This window comes from Apteryx rowi, unplaced genomic scaffold, assembly GCF_003343035.1.
Source record: "Apteryx rowi isolate R43461 unplaced genomic scaffold, aptRow1 scaffold_45, whole genome shotgun sequence".
In the NCBI taxonomy this organism is placed as follows: domain Eukaryota; kingdom Metazoa; phylum Chordata; class Aves; order Apterygiformes; family Apterygidae; genus Apteryx; species Apteryx rowi.
This window is the reverse complement of record NW_020450705.1, coordinates 3,855,357-3,869,392: the sequence shown is the minus strand read 5'-3', so window position 1 is coordinate 3,869,392 and position 14,036 is coordinate 3,855,357. Positions and strand designations below refer to the sequence as shown.

At 51.1% G+C, this 14,036-nt stretch overlaps 1 long non-coding RNA gene across 2 annotated transcripts in view; it reads right to left on the bottom strand.

Moving 5' to 3' along the window:
• Positions 1-11,114: 11,114 nt before the first annotated feature.
• Positions 11,115-14,036, bottom strand: part of LOC112971607 — a 4,410-nt gene continuing 1,488 nt past the window's right edge. Inside the window, exons 1-3 of one of the 2 annotated variants that reach the window (XR_003255415.1) lie at positions 13,986-14,036; positions 13,640-13,761; positions 11,115-12,100 (exon numbers count right to left, since the gene is read on the bottom strand). This is a non-coding gene — a long non-coding RNA (uncharacterized LOC112971607). The remainder of the gene's footprint in view (positions 12,101-13,639; positions 13,762-13,985) is intronic. The other variant, XR_003255416.1, reaches the window with a different exon arrangement.

Below are 14,036 nucleotides of genomic sequence, written 5' to 3'. Positions count from 1 at the left end.
GCTTCCTGCTGGGGAGCTGGTCGTGCTGACGTGTGTGGGCCAGCCACGTCAGACACGGCCGGGAAGGGAAACGCAGTCCTTTTTTGGGTGTAGACTAGAGCCAAGTCTATTGGTCTGAGCAGAGAGGAGGGCTGAGATTCGGGAACAGCTGGGCTCTGTCTGTAATTTAGCACTAAACTCTTAAACAATAGCCTGGATAAACACGCTCCAGGATTGGCAAACTTCCCTCTTCTTCTCTGTTTGGCACACTATTTCCGTTTTTCTTTTAAAAATGTTATTTTATTGCTGATAATTAATTTGAGTGGAACACAGTCCAGAGTTATTTTTAGATTTTCTTCACCGATAGCACTCCCTGATTCCAACTTCTCTAATGCAGCTGTATCACAGTGCTTTTTGAAATGGAAACAATCATTCCCCTTCCACAAAACTTAACAGTTTCTTGACCTGAGGCAATACCAGAGCCCAGGCACTTTGGGGGATTCAGAAAGCCTGTGTATTGTGGAGAAAGAGAACTAGAGTAGCAGAGCTCAACACTGCACATTCAGCTTCATTTTGGGGGCTTTCAAGTGCCTAAAAAAAGGGGAACAAAATAACCCTGGACTGAAGCATGCTTAAAGTGGCACGTTCCTCCGAGTACGTTGTATATATGTGCACATACTGGAAACTTGAGCAATTTACAGTAAATCTTTAAGGCGGGCTTAAGTCCTTAACTCCATCTGACTGCTCCCCAGCTTCTGGGAAAACCCCAAGCTAGACCCAAAATCCATAGCAAGGCCGTGGATTTTTCCACACACCCATCCTACCTGCCTAGCCAGGCTTTGCTTTCCCTGCCTTCCCTGCCGTTCTGCCGTGGCTGTACGCTGCAAAGGTCCTCCTTTTGTGTGGGTGGCTGTGCAAAAAAAAACAAMAAAAAAAATCAGGCTACCAAGGTTACAGAGCTGAGAGGAGCAGATAGTTAATCTGAGAACAGCTTTCTACCCTTGCGTAAACAGCTCAAAATGAAGGACAATTACAACCTTGCCGCTGCTGCGGGATACACTGCTTGGCTGGGAAGTCCCTCTCCCCCCAGCCCAGCCTGACCCTGGGGCCCGCCAGCAATTCTGGCTGACTTCATGTGTTGCCATCAGCGAGGGTCACACCCAGGGCTCTCATCTTATCAGGGCAGCAATGGAAACCTGTTCAGCAGGGTTGTGGAGCAAGACACCAAGTGGGGCCATCAGGAGTACTTCTGTTTTCTCATGTTGGTCAAGACTTGGTCAGAATCTTTTTTATCCCACCTGTGATGCCTTTCTTTGCATACTTAAAGCTGCACAAAGTGTAATTAGGCAACCCTATATAATTAAGACAATTAGGTAAGGTAAGCACCCCACAGAGTAATTGTGGCCAATTTTTAGCATACCCAAGGGCAGTTATAAGGCCCAAGGTGGCCTTTCAAATGATTTACCTGCTCACATGTCTCTACAGTATTCATCTTAGGTGTGTCTCAGGTGACATCTTTGAAGTGGGCATTATTGTCCTGTTCCTGCTGAGAAACAGCTGGCTGGAGAAGAAGTATTCTTTTTTTTCCATTCCTTCTCTTGAAAAAGGAGTTTCATATCTTGTTTCTATTCTGAAGTGGCCTGAAACTGAGACTCTTGATGTGAGAGACCCAGATTCTGCAAATACTACGAGGTTCTTGCCTTAGAGCCTGCTCTTCTGTGAAAAAAGGCAGCTTTCTTCTCCCTTCTAGCCTTTTATCACATTCCCTAAAGCCAGTTTATCCCTTCCCTGCCTGAAGATTGACCTCTTCTCTAGCAGCAAAATGCTTGAGGCAAGCCAGATCCTGATCTGCCACGCAGCTCTCAACCTGGAGTCACTCTATCCTCATCCAGGGAAATATGAGCCAGTATCTGGCTGTGGTAAGTGAAAGCCAGCACAAATCCCAGTACAGCCCAGCAGAGAAGGCACAGAGGCACCTGAATCCTAGGGAAGGATAGTAGTGAGATACAGAGGCTCTAAGAAATGTTGGGATGGAAGGAACATGGTTTTCTCCTTCTTTACACAACTTTATTTCCAGCCAAAAAGCAGTGAGTCAAAGGCGCCTAAGAGGGAGTGGGTTCTGGCATGGCTCATCACCTGCGGCAATGTCTAGAGGCGGTGAGCCAGCTGGGGGGCACAAGGAGCTCCTGAGGGGATTAGGTGGGACAGCCAAATTGCTCACCCGCGCTTGCTGGGATGAGCCACTCTTGGTGTGTGCTCAGACCGCTATTGCCAGCAATTTGAGGAAAGGGCATCAGGAGCACGAAGGATCTTGGTCTTAGAGTCAACAGAGTTGCCCATCGGGTACCTGCTTGCTGTTTGGCTGGACCAGATCCTCCTCTAACTTGCCAGCAGCACGTATGTGTACCTCCGGGATGTTTTCTAACACATGTGTTCCAATCTGTCCAGAGCTCACACCTATCCTTTCTGAAAATCGAGCTGCCAGGGCTCTGTGGACTGGTTCAAGGACACAGCAGGGTCTGAGGAAAGGCTGAATGTCAACATGTGATGCTACAGCGTCCTGCTCCCTCTGGCTCAGAGGCCTAGTGTTCTGTTATGCTGCTGTCAGTCCCAGGGATCCCCAGGAAGGCCAGTGAGTTTAATGGTTTTAATAGCTTCCAAGGTGCTTAAAATCACAGTGGGATTTTTTCTCCCCTCTCTATGCCTCAAAACACACACTGGCCTCCAAAACTGAAATCTTATTTTATTCTGTCCTGTTTTCTCTGCTTGTTTTAGCTGACTCCTGTGTTTAACACCTTTACATGGACACATTGAGCTAGTTCATGTTTTTAATTTTCTTCTTACCAATGACATGTAGATTTTCTTTTTTTAACACCCTTTGCAGGAGGAAAAGAAAAGCTTCAAACACGAGGAGACTTATGGTGAGATCTCAAGCACCGGCAATCTTGAGCTGGAATTTCTAATGGTGGAACAGAACAGAGTTTGAACCTGATGTGGCCTTGCTAGAAAGAGGGAAAACAGCCATTTATGGCAGACAAATGCATACAATTGCCAAGCGAGGGCTCTCCTGGGCTCTGGAGCAGGCAGGGTGAACGGTGCATGGGTTATTATTCGTTGCTTTGTATGTTTAAGAGGGCCCTCAGTTGCCAGGTCTCTGCAAAAGCTGCTTAGCTCAGGAGTGCTCTTGAGAACGAGGGAGTGGAAAGCAGGAATTTCAGACCCTTTTAAGGTCTGTTTACTCTTTCAGCCTCCACAGATTTCAAGGGCATGTACATTAGGCAAATCTGAAATGGTTATCATGGTGAGAGCTGTAGGCACAGGAGGGAGTGGAGCTCCCTGGACCCCCCTCAGCCAGGAGTCCTGGGTCACAAGGAAATGCTTTCCTGCTCCACTGGGCCATTTCCATACTGAATATCCATGATCTGAGCTGGGAACAGCCCCTCCACAGGGGGCGTAACAAAACAGTCCCAGGCCTTGTGCTTTCATATGGCTTGTTGCTACAGGGAAAGTGGAAGGTGACTTCCTCCTCTCTTACCTCCTGGCCAGTGCTTTCCGTGAGGAGACCTTCACAGCGTTCACCCTGGGGCAAATGCTAGCAGGGGATGGGCTCAGAGCTATGTTACCAGCTTCTTCCACTCATTACAGATGCATCTTTCCTGCCTCCTAAGTCTCTAGGTGCTTTTATAACGGAAAGTGGGCCTTCATGTGCATGAGGAAACTGAGGCACACACTGAGAAAAAGTGATGACCCAAATACACAGCAGGCTGGTGCCGGAGGCAGGATCAACCTCATCGTGCTTTTCTGGCCGCTTTTGAGGTGATGCTTGACAAGACTGAAGACAAAGTCACTCCATCTGGTGTGCACCACCTTCCAGGCAAACTCTTAACTCTGCCAGTGTCTGGGACACCTCTCCTTAGTCCTTGTCATGGGAAACCTCAGCTGAGATGATGACACAGGGTGGGAAATGCACGTGACAGCAAAGAAACCTCAAGCAAAAGGACAATTGCACAGGCTTTGGAGGCACTCACGAGGCTTTTCTAACCAGTTGGCAGCTGGGAAGCTGCCCAAACCCACAGGTTTTCCTGTGCCAAGGACACAGGAGAAAGATCCTGGAGGGATCCTGGGGGTACTCAGTCTGCATCTAGCTGGCAGAGTGTGGGGAAAGAAGGGGTGAGGATGCAATGAGCAGGAGAGGAGCTGCCCTATTGCAGCAATGCTGCTGGAGGCCAGAACTGACTTCCTGACCTGTAACTCTCGTTTTACACTGGCATAATGCCTCTAGTGCAGAGATACGAATTTCCCAGATGCTGGTGATCTAAGCCACTCTTTTGGGTGTGTCTTCAACTGTAAATGTTAACAGTGCATAAAACTTCAAATCTTGTTTCCAAGCAACATTTCACATCCAGACTTAAGTCTGGTAAGGGTGAGCAGGCAGCTAAAATTGTAGGCAAAAGATCTTGAGTGCAATTCTGCTGAACCTCTGTGAGGCTCTGAGATAGCAGACTGGACTCATCTTGTATGGGAGCTACTGGTGACACTAAAAACAAAGGATAGATGACCTGGTGTTTAGGAATCTGAGCTTTGGGAGACATCTGAGTTCAATTTCTTCCTCTGTCACAAACCACTGGCCTGCCCCAGGCCTGTCATTTTGCTTTCCTGTGACTCAGTTTACCTCCTGGGAAATAGGGGAGAAGGGAAGAAATAGCTGTCCGCCTTGCAGGCTAGTTTTGTGGGATAGCTATATTAAAGGAGACACTTGAATGTAGCAATTGAGGACCCTGTTATGCCAAAAATGAACAAATGTGCTAAACCCTGAGCACCGTTCTCCAGTTCTGCTCTCCAGCCGGCTGCAGTTTCCTTCCCCATCTTAATGGAGCCTGTTTGGGATGCACTGGCTAGTTAGGCTAGGAGTATACGTGCCTCACTGCAAGTCTTGTCAGACCTGGCCCTTCAGTCTCACAGGCCCATGTAGGTGGGGTGACGGCAGGGCCGAGGGGCCCGCGGTGCCCCCGCGGGGTGGTGCTGGTTGTGAACAGCAGCAGCAGGATGCATCCTGCTCTAACAGAGGGGCTCCAATCTCTGCCTGGCATCCCTGTCCCCCTTCCCTGGGCCAGTGCTGATGTCCTGGTTGCTAACGGCTTGGGATGCACCTTCTCAGCTGTGATGAGGCTTTCTGGATGGAGCTGTATATGTAATTCACTCTGCAGGCCTCAGCCAAGGCTCAGTACAGGAAGGGAAAAGTGGGTTATTGTTTTTCCAAACCTCCTTTTGTTTTCTAAGGAATGTGGCTGCAAAGCCTTGCTGCCAAAGCCTCTCTTGAGAGTCCTGCTCTGACTGTAGGTCTTCCTTGGGCTGCTGTGTCCAACAGGGGATGTATGCCAGCCAGTGAGCTGTGTGTTGTTTTTCTTACCAGCCCCAAGTAGTTATTCCCCCATGACACACATCACCCCATTCTCCGTCTTCCCAGGCACTGTGGCCACTACAGATCTTTAGTGTTTCTTTTGCACAGCATTTCCTCTGACACCTCATGCAAAACGGTGTCCCTGTGCTGCATTTCCAGTCGTTGTTCTTGGCATGTCTTAGCGATCTTGTTTGTTTTTTTGGTGCCTGTTAAATTCCAGAGGTGCTGAGAGATCCCAGACGGCTTCGCTGACCTCCCTGTGGGAGACAGGAACATAGCTGTCTGGGGTGGGAGCGGGACCGTCCCTGCCATTACTGGCGGGTGGGGTGACACAGGGCTGGGGTATAACTGGGCTCCCAAAGGCATTAATTATAGTGTGAGCTGGTGACAAGCATGTGGAGGACAATCACACCAAGGGGCTCTGGGGAACGCTGGTCAGCATGGGGAGGACTGAAGCAGCCTGGGCCAGGGTGCTGGTCTCTCAGGAGGGTCTGCTCCATGGTAGCTCTAGCAGAGTCCTTGAGGCCAGGTGCTTGGCCATCACATCTTTGGTGTACCTGGGGCATCTCCCAGAGACCCATTTCCAGGACATTGAGGTTATGTTTAGCTTAAGCAAGTTTAAGGGTGCCTGTTTCATTCCAAACCTAGGCTCTGTGTGAAGCTCCTGGGTTTTGGCAAAGTAAGACCAGAGTCCTGAGCTGAAACTGGGCAACAGAATAAGGCCTTGGAGAGGCCCCAAGGTTTGACTTGAAATAGCTCAGGAATCCAGCCCCTACCCCTGTCCTCACATGTATACAGATGATAAAATCATGACCCTTTTAATTTCTCTGAATATGAGTGGAAAAATCTCTTCAGAGACTATGCTAAAGCCTTGGTTGTTGCTGAAATGCAGAATTATGAAAAGAAAGCTTATGTGCTGCTTCTGTCAGTGATGGACGTGGGTCCAGCCTAGAATTTGGAGTTCAAACCCTGATGAACTCTGTGTGCAATCCAAAGCCATGCCTAAACCCAGATTTTTAGAAAATTACCCCTACTTTTATAACTAACCACCCCCCTCTGTCCTTAGTTGCAAACACCCTGGCAGTGCAAGGGTAAATTCCAGCTCCAAAGCTGGATATCTGTTCAACTCCAGCCTCTGTGATGTTCTCCCTCTGAGCCACTATGGGGAAGATACTAAATGTCTTTGTTCCGATGCTCAGCTGTCCTTTGGTGTCAGCTACAAAGGAGGTGTATTCTGGTTGGGGAGAGCTGGGGGCAAGTAGAGCATGCTGGTCACATGCAAAATCGTGGATAGCAAGGAGGGTGGATGCGTGTGGTACACCATGTGCCGGTCTCCCCCTGCCCAGGTGTGGCACTCCACCAAAAATCAACTAGCTGGCTGTGCCAGGCAGGGCAAGGAATCCTTGGGAACAGCCTAGAGCAGTCCTTCGGAGTCCACCTGTTCCTCAGGAGGTGTTTGTCCAAGCCAGGATCAGCCTGACTCTTGGGAAAGGGCACCACCCAGTTCTAAGCTGTTGTAGGGTGTTGCCCTGCTTTATCTGGGCCTTCTTTGCGCACTAATTGATGTTTGCAGGGGTTGGGAGGTTTGCTGGGCTCTGGGAAGCACTGGCTTCTTTCATATTTGTGGGTGTAGCCTGAGAAGAACCCCAAGGATCTTCTCCCAGTGTCCTTCTCTCCCACGTGGGATCCTGGATCATCTACTGCACAGCACCTCTCACCAGCTGTAAGAGAAAGGTCCCCCCATGGATTTGCAATCTGGGCATACAGTTGCCATGGGGAAAGGGATGGATTGGGCAGAGCTTTGTCAGCATAGCAGCTATAGATAGGACCTGATATAATCCTTGCTGTGGAGCTGATCTGGGGACTAAGAGGACTGGTGGGAGAGGAGAGAAGGGGAAAGCAGATCCGTAACCTATGACATGGATGAGATTCTGCAGTGAGCCGTAACCAGGTCAGGTTTCCATATGTTAGATTGATCATGGGTCGCTGTAACGATGCTGGAGTAGGCCAAAATCTGGAAGTCCTAGAGTTACTTGTCTTCTCTTTGGTTAACCTGCACCTGCCACACAAACTCTTGGAAGTCTGTATACAGGGACTGGCTGGTGGAAAAACTCAGAGCTTCCTGGAAAGATCCCATTTTCTACTTGATGCTCTATGCTCTATAAAACCCTCAAGCAAAGGACTCTGTATGGTGGTAGCTGAGGTCTCCGATGCCATCATAAAAGTCACTTCGATCTGTAACCGCCTCCTGCCTTTCTCTTCTAATGTGTGGGTAAATCAACGGCTCTTCACAGGCTTTCAAAAGACACATTCATGGAAGCAAGTCCAGCAGAGACTCCCCACTCAGTGCTGAGATGTCAGGCAGTGCTGAGCAGGGTCAGTAAAATCASTCACCGGCTGCTACAGCAACGGCGCCTTTGGTGCTCTTGTCCTTTTCTTTTTTGCTGACAACTGGGGTTGCTATGGCACTGTAAGACACATTATCCTGMGTTTATAATATTTATAAGTAATAAATGTTGATTTCGGCAATGTGCTGCTTTGGCAACTAGTGACTAGTCGTTTTTCCCTGGCTGCGTTCGAGTTTGGCAGACGAGTTGTGTTCTAACCACTGAAAAAATCCAGTCTAGTGGTTTCAGCCAGAGGGTTTTTTTTAACTTCTCTTTTCTAAGAAAAGAAAAATCCCTTCTTTGTAGTATGGCTGCATTTCAATGCAGTGTGAAATCCCTATATATAGCCCTCCAGCCTCCCTTAGAAGGAAAGGTGTGAGATAGGCCTAAGGAGGGAAGTTTGCCTCAAAAGCCCCCCAAAAAATCAGGGATGGGGGCGAGGAGTCAYGGTCCCTTACGCAGCCAGGCTGAAGCGCGGGGGCAGCGCGATTCATGGGACKGGCCCTGTATCTTGCCTTTGCTTTGAACAAGACGCAGCATCTCTTAGGCCGTAGTTTGCTGCCCTGCGAGTTGTCTCTCCCTTGCAGACCATAAGCTCCTCAGTTCATGTGGTTGTTAACGTGTGTCTCTGCGGCGTTCCGTGTTACTGGTGGGTTCACCACCAGCGTTACTGGTGGGTTTACCTCTCCTTGGTTGTGGGGAGGTTTGAAACTGTGTCCTGACCGGAGCCAATATTTATTCGGGGACTTTCTAGGGGGGGAGAGCAGAGCCCAGGTAGGGAGACATACCCCAGGGTGCCGCAATAAGGGAGAATTGCTGAGGGGAGCTGCCTGCCTCTGCACACATCTGCTTCTGCRGTGCTGGAGCTGAGGACCGGGGTGAGATGTCATCTCCAAGAGCGGCCGAAGGGCAGAAGGGTGGTGCAGAGCGAGGGGCTGGCCAGAGGCACGTCTTCCCGCACCGCTGGGCACCCCGAGCCCTGCTGATCCTTGCTTGCTCCATTGCTGCCAGGGCTCTGGACTCTCTCCATCTCATAAACTAGCAAGCCAGCTCCAGGCTTTGCAGGGGACAACTGTAGAGCTGCCTGTGCGGACACTTCCATCCCCAAACCACTTAGGGCTCTGCCTGGACCTTTTCTCTTGTTCCCTCTCTACCTTTTCAAGTTTTGTGTAACAAGAACAGAGGTAGGCGGAGGCAGTCGCATCCTGTAAGGGGATGTGGAAAAAAACAATAACCGAATGCAAAGAACAGGAAACCATCTCTGAAATCAGCGTGAGGTCATCTGCACACCTTCCTTGACAGGGCAGCTTCAGGAGGAACTAGTGGGGCTGAGGCTTGTTCTCCAGCTGATAACGTTGTGCTTTGAACAAATGTCATCTTACACGAGACATTGTCAACAYGGGGCGAGCCAGAAGCTAGTGAGGCCAAGGAAAAACCCCCTGAGTAAACTGAAGGCACCTGGAGCCAGCGAGTGCTCAGTGCCATCGGAAAACTAGGCCCAAAGTCCTAAGAAATGCAAAGAAAAAGCAATTCCTTCTGCTTGCGGCTCCCTTGAGTGCAGCAATGTTTGTTGCCTGAAATATTTTTGAACAGACAAGACATTTGTAGTGGGTCAGACGGGCTGTTTTCTATGAGGAAACATGGTGTGCAATAGGCAAAGTGGATCAGAGGGAGGCTGTTCGGGGAAAAGCTTCTCCTCGGCGTGGTGCCACCGGTCACCGAAGCCCTGGGTTTGTGCTACAGAAGCCACCGTGCTCAGATGCCGTTGCGAAACGCAGCTGCCTCTCAGTCCGCACACAAGTCCGCACGGGTCTCTGCGGACGGGGGAGAGGGGAGAGTCGCAGGGGCCCGGGCGGTCTGCGAGCGACGCTGCTCGGATGTGCCCCGCGTGCGCCCGGACACGTCCGGCCCACGCTGCCCACGAGCGGTGCTCAGTGCGGGTGCGGGGAGCCAGGTCACGGGCAAGGCGGACAGYCCGAACAAGGGCCCGCGCTGACCACAGCCCGCCCAGCGCCCCGAGATGGGGCAGGGTGCTCAGCGAAGCCCAGCGCAGCGCGGGCCGGCAGGATGAGACGCTCGGAGGGCTCTGGCCCGGCTGGAGGGTGCTGAGGACTTGCTCTGCCTGCGGGAGGAGGCGCGTGCTGCAAACCGAGGTCTAACCTAGGCAGCGAACAGGTTAAAAAGGCTTTGTTTTCTCGCCGTGTCCTTTTCTTCCCCTCCCTCTCTGCTGCATTTCACACGCTTCAGTCACAGTCCTATTTCACAACTGTGGGTTTTGAAAGGACTTATTAGCTCTAAGTGTAGGCTGGGCTTAAGACTCTTGCTTTATTGTTTACTCTGCCTGCTAGGCCTGTTTCTGGGGTCAGGCCCAGGTTACCAATTACAGCTGTGATTAAACGTACTAGCCCTGCTTATCCCTGGGCTTTTTTGCCCCTTAAATTCCCACTGATTGTGCTTAACTGGTGCTAGCAACCAGGCGGCTGCTGGCAGGGGAACCRCACCGCCTGTGCCTCCTCCGACGGAGCCAGATAACGAGACCCGAACCGGGCTAATACACTCTATTGAAGCTCAAAACTCTTCCCAGAGACTTCTTCTCTTCTGTCTCTTTTTTTTTTTTTCCCCTTAATGTAAAGGAAAAGCAGCCCTTGGCTTCCCAGATCTAAATCRATAACCTTAAAATCCTTCTCAAATGCTGGGCTAATGGGGAGGGGCCCACCCTGGAGAAGTGACAGCTCATTTAGCCGTCTGTGGGACACGTCTAATCAGGAGGATTTGAATGTTAATTCTCTGTGTGTAACTATTTCTCTGCTGATAACAGGGGGTGTGGAATCACACCCTGGCTATTTGACTGGCAGCTGACTCTATTCAAGCGACGGCCTGTGAAGTGGTTTTTGTGTCTAATGTGTCGTGAACGACAGCCCAGCGTATTAAAAAAGGTGCTTCCCCCCCCCCAAACATACCCAAAGAAAGTGTAGTGTGGGAACGGTTGCCTTTTAGGTGTGCATAAAAAAGCTGTGAGCTGCTGACTCTTGAAAAGCCTGAGTCCSTGTGAGTGTTTTGGTCTGTCCATGCGGAGCTTTAACCCTTCGTTGAAAGCCACATTACCTTTTTATTGTAAAACTTCCAGCTCAACTTGTTTTGGACAAACAGGGCCAGAACGTTTGAAAACCCATCTGAACTTTTAATTCCTGTCAAACCAGTTACGAACCTCGTCTGGCCAATCGCTATGGAGAGGTTTATATGTATTTTTTTTTTATTTCAATTGAAATTTAAATGCTCTCAGCCATTTTCAGGTAAACACAGGGTGGAAACTAATCTAGCCAGAACAGCATTAAAAACAGCTCTAATTTCTCTTTTTAAAATGAATTTTATTTTATAATTGTTTGTTTACTCTGTAACTCCTCAAAGCAATTAGAAAGCATGTATTAAGTCTTATGCCCCGTCTCTAAGACTGCAGCCTTGTTTAACAGGGCCAGAAGTTATGGACACATACCCTGCTTAGAGGTCCTTGAGCTCCACAGGAAATCTCTTATTGGAAGGGCTTAACGAAGAGAACCTGATTTTGGAGACGAGGGCCTGCGCTAGAGACGAACACATGCAAGACAAAGGCCCTCAGCTGCGCCAGGGCAGCTTGCAGGAACAGTGACGATGATTAAGAATAAATGGAGGATCTGAATTTGGAGAATGGTGCCACCACTTATTTCATCTGCTTGCTGAGCAGGGGGGGGCAGGGGAACCTGCTCGCCGAGGTTAGATCATCAACAGCACTTAAGAACAGTTAGCCCTAGTTGCAAATAAACCTGCACTTGCTATTAATGCTATTCTTGGCCGACTGGAGGACAGAAGACCTCTTGCTACGATTACTGCACAGTGACTCAGAACTGGATGGTACCATCCCAGTACTTTTCAATGTGATCCTTCTGTCAGATGGGGGAAACGACTCCTTTTCCCTGCTCTGAGCTTGTCCAGTTGGGCTGCAAACTCTGCGCAGGCTCTCCAATGCTTTACTAAAGTAGCAGTCTTGAGAATTTATTTTTGCTTTGGCTTTTACAGGTGTATTTGTATAAAGGTGTCTTGTGCCAGGATAGTTTTGTTTGCTTCTTAATTTCATGGCAATTATGGTTGTGCCCACGTGCTCCGAGTGTCTTTGGTGGCTGACAGTACAGGTGTGTTCAAAGTAATAAAGCTCTGCGTGGACGGGCTCTCGCTGCGTGCGCTTATGCAGCTTCTTTGGGGGCCTCTGGCTGCTGCCGCGGTATAAATAACCTCCGCCCGCCCTGTATCGCGCTCTGTGCTTCACATGGACCCGCGTTTCTTTCATGTGTGTTGCTGACTAAAAAAAAAAAAAAAAAGAAGTCCTTAGACTTTAATCCTTGGGTTTATTTCAAAGCTTACAAAGGCAAATCTGGTTTATAGCAAGAGATTTGCCTGCTTCCTTGTGCTCTGGGGATGAATGGAGCGGCAGATGGAGGGGGGTGGGGAGAACCCGGGACCCCGGGCTCGAGCYGCTGGCGAGCCTGGCCCTCCGCGAGCCGAGCYGAGCTGAGCCGAGTTGAGCCGAGCCGAGCCGAGCCACGGCAGCTTCTCCGCCGGCTGCCCAAAGCACCTTCCTTKAAGCTGCGCAGAGCACCAAACGGGGTCAGTGCAGCCCTCTGCCTGGGCAATGTTTTTCATATCAACCTCTACYAAACCAGTACGATTTTAAAAGCTGTTTTCTTACTCTTTGCCCTGGCCTGTTGGCTGCGTGTTGCTACACAGTCGTAGCGCTTCAGAAGGTGAGTCTGCACGTGCAGCGTGTGCATGCATGAACGACAGAGGTGTGAACAAAATGAGCTGCAGGCTCTGGAAGCCAAAGGCCTCCAATAAATCCTACTGCATTCTTGAGTCATGGAAAATAACTGGAGTTTCAAGACCCATGAAATCCCCCCTTTTGAGAGTGCTGCTAAGAGGCGACCATGGTCCTTGTAGACAGCCCTCGCCAACGTGAAGGATGCCCACGCCGCGGGACCCCAGAGCTGTCAATAAGACCAGTGATAAGACAGAGCCGGGCTGGCAGGTCGATAGCCGGGAGGCGCGGGCTGCTCCTCCCGCTTTATCAGGGAGCACCGGCGCGAAAGCGCCTTGCCAGCGACGGGAGCAGCACTGTGGGAACCAGCGCCRGCTCGGCCTCCGCGGGGCTGCTCCGCAGGCAGAGGCCAGCCCGCATGAGCTCATTCCTCGCCTCCGTTTCTCCAGCTGCACCCACTGCTTGTGGAGGTGCCAAATGAGGCCCTGGCCGTGGAAGGAGAACACGTTTTCGTGCGGATCAAATCAGACCTGGGGCTTCAGCTCCTCCCCCGGCTCAGGCCGAGGCAGGGATCCGGGGCGGCGAGACAATGGCTCTGAACAGCGCCGGGTCGCTGCCAGGGAATACTCATTCAGAAGTCCCATCCTGTTTTGATAGCAACTCTCTCATGGTTGATCAAAGAAAAGGCAAGAAAAGAGCTTGGCCTCCTACTGTTGCTTTAGCTGCAGGCCAGTTTCAGCAGAAGCTGGGCGAGTGCCTTCATCCCGGGCAGCGTGGCTGCCAGCCGGGCCAGCTGGTGCAGCTCCCGGGTTTGTAGTGGCTTTAAGGCGCTGGTTGCATCTCACTAAGCGTCAGGGCTGTGCACCGCTTGCACGAGCTCCCCTCTCCCCTGCTGCTGGGCTGCACGGAGGCAACCGAGGACGCTGCTTCTGCTGCCTGCTTGCCTTGGCTTGCTCTCCATGCTCCGTGATGGGACACGTCCTCCCTGTGCTGCAGCCACCTCCTCCCAGCTCCTGCTCTTCCTCCAGCCTGGCTCTTGTTTGGAGGGAGGCCCCAGGTCCCGGGGCGTCTGCCCTCGCCACTCACCTTAAATGCTCCGTAGGCAGAAGATGAAAGTGGCGTGGTATGGTGCGGTCTGGTAGCATTCCCCCCTCCTCTTCCTCACCTCTGCCTGGCAGGTTCTTGCTCTATGCCTTGGGGATCTCTGCCTGGAAAGGATTTGGAATAAGGATCTGTGATGTGTCCAGGGGAAGGAGATGCGGGAAGGCTGCTCAGTGGCGATGGAAAAYGGCCCGCGCGCTCCTGGGGAGACGAGATGCCCCGCGTATCCCCGAGACCCAGTCCCGGGAGACGGGCACCCGCACTGAACTGAAGTCAAGAGGGTGGGAAGGGCCAGGGACGGGTCACCGTCACCCCGGGATGGCTGATTCACCTCATCCCAGCTCGGCAAAAGTGCCACTTCGCTGAAGCCGGGACTGCCCCG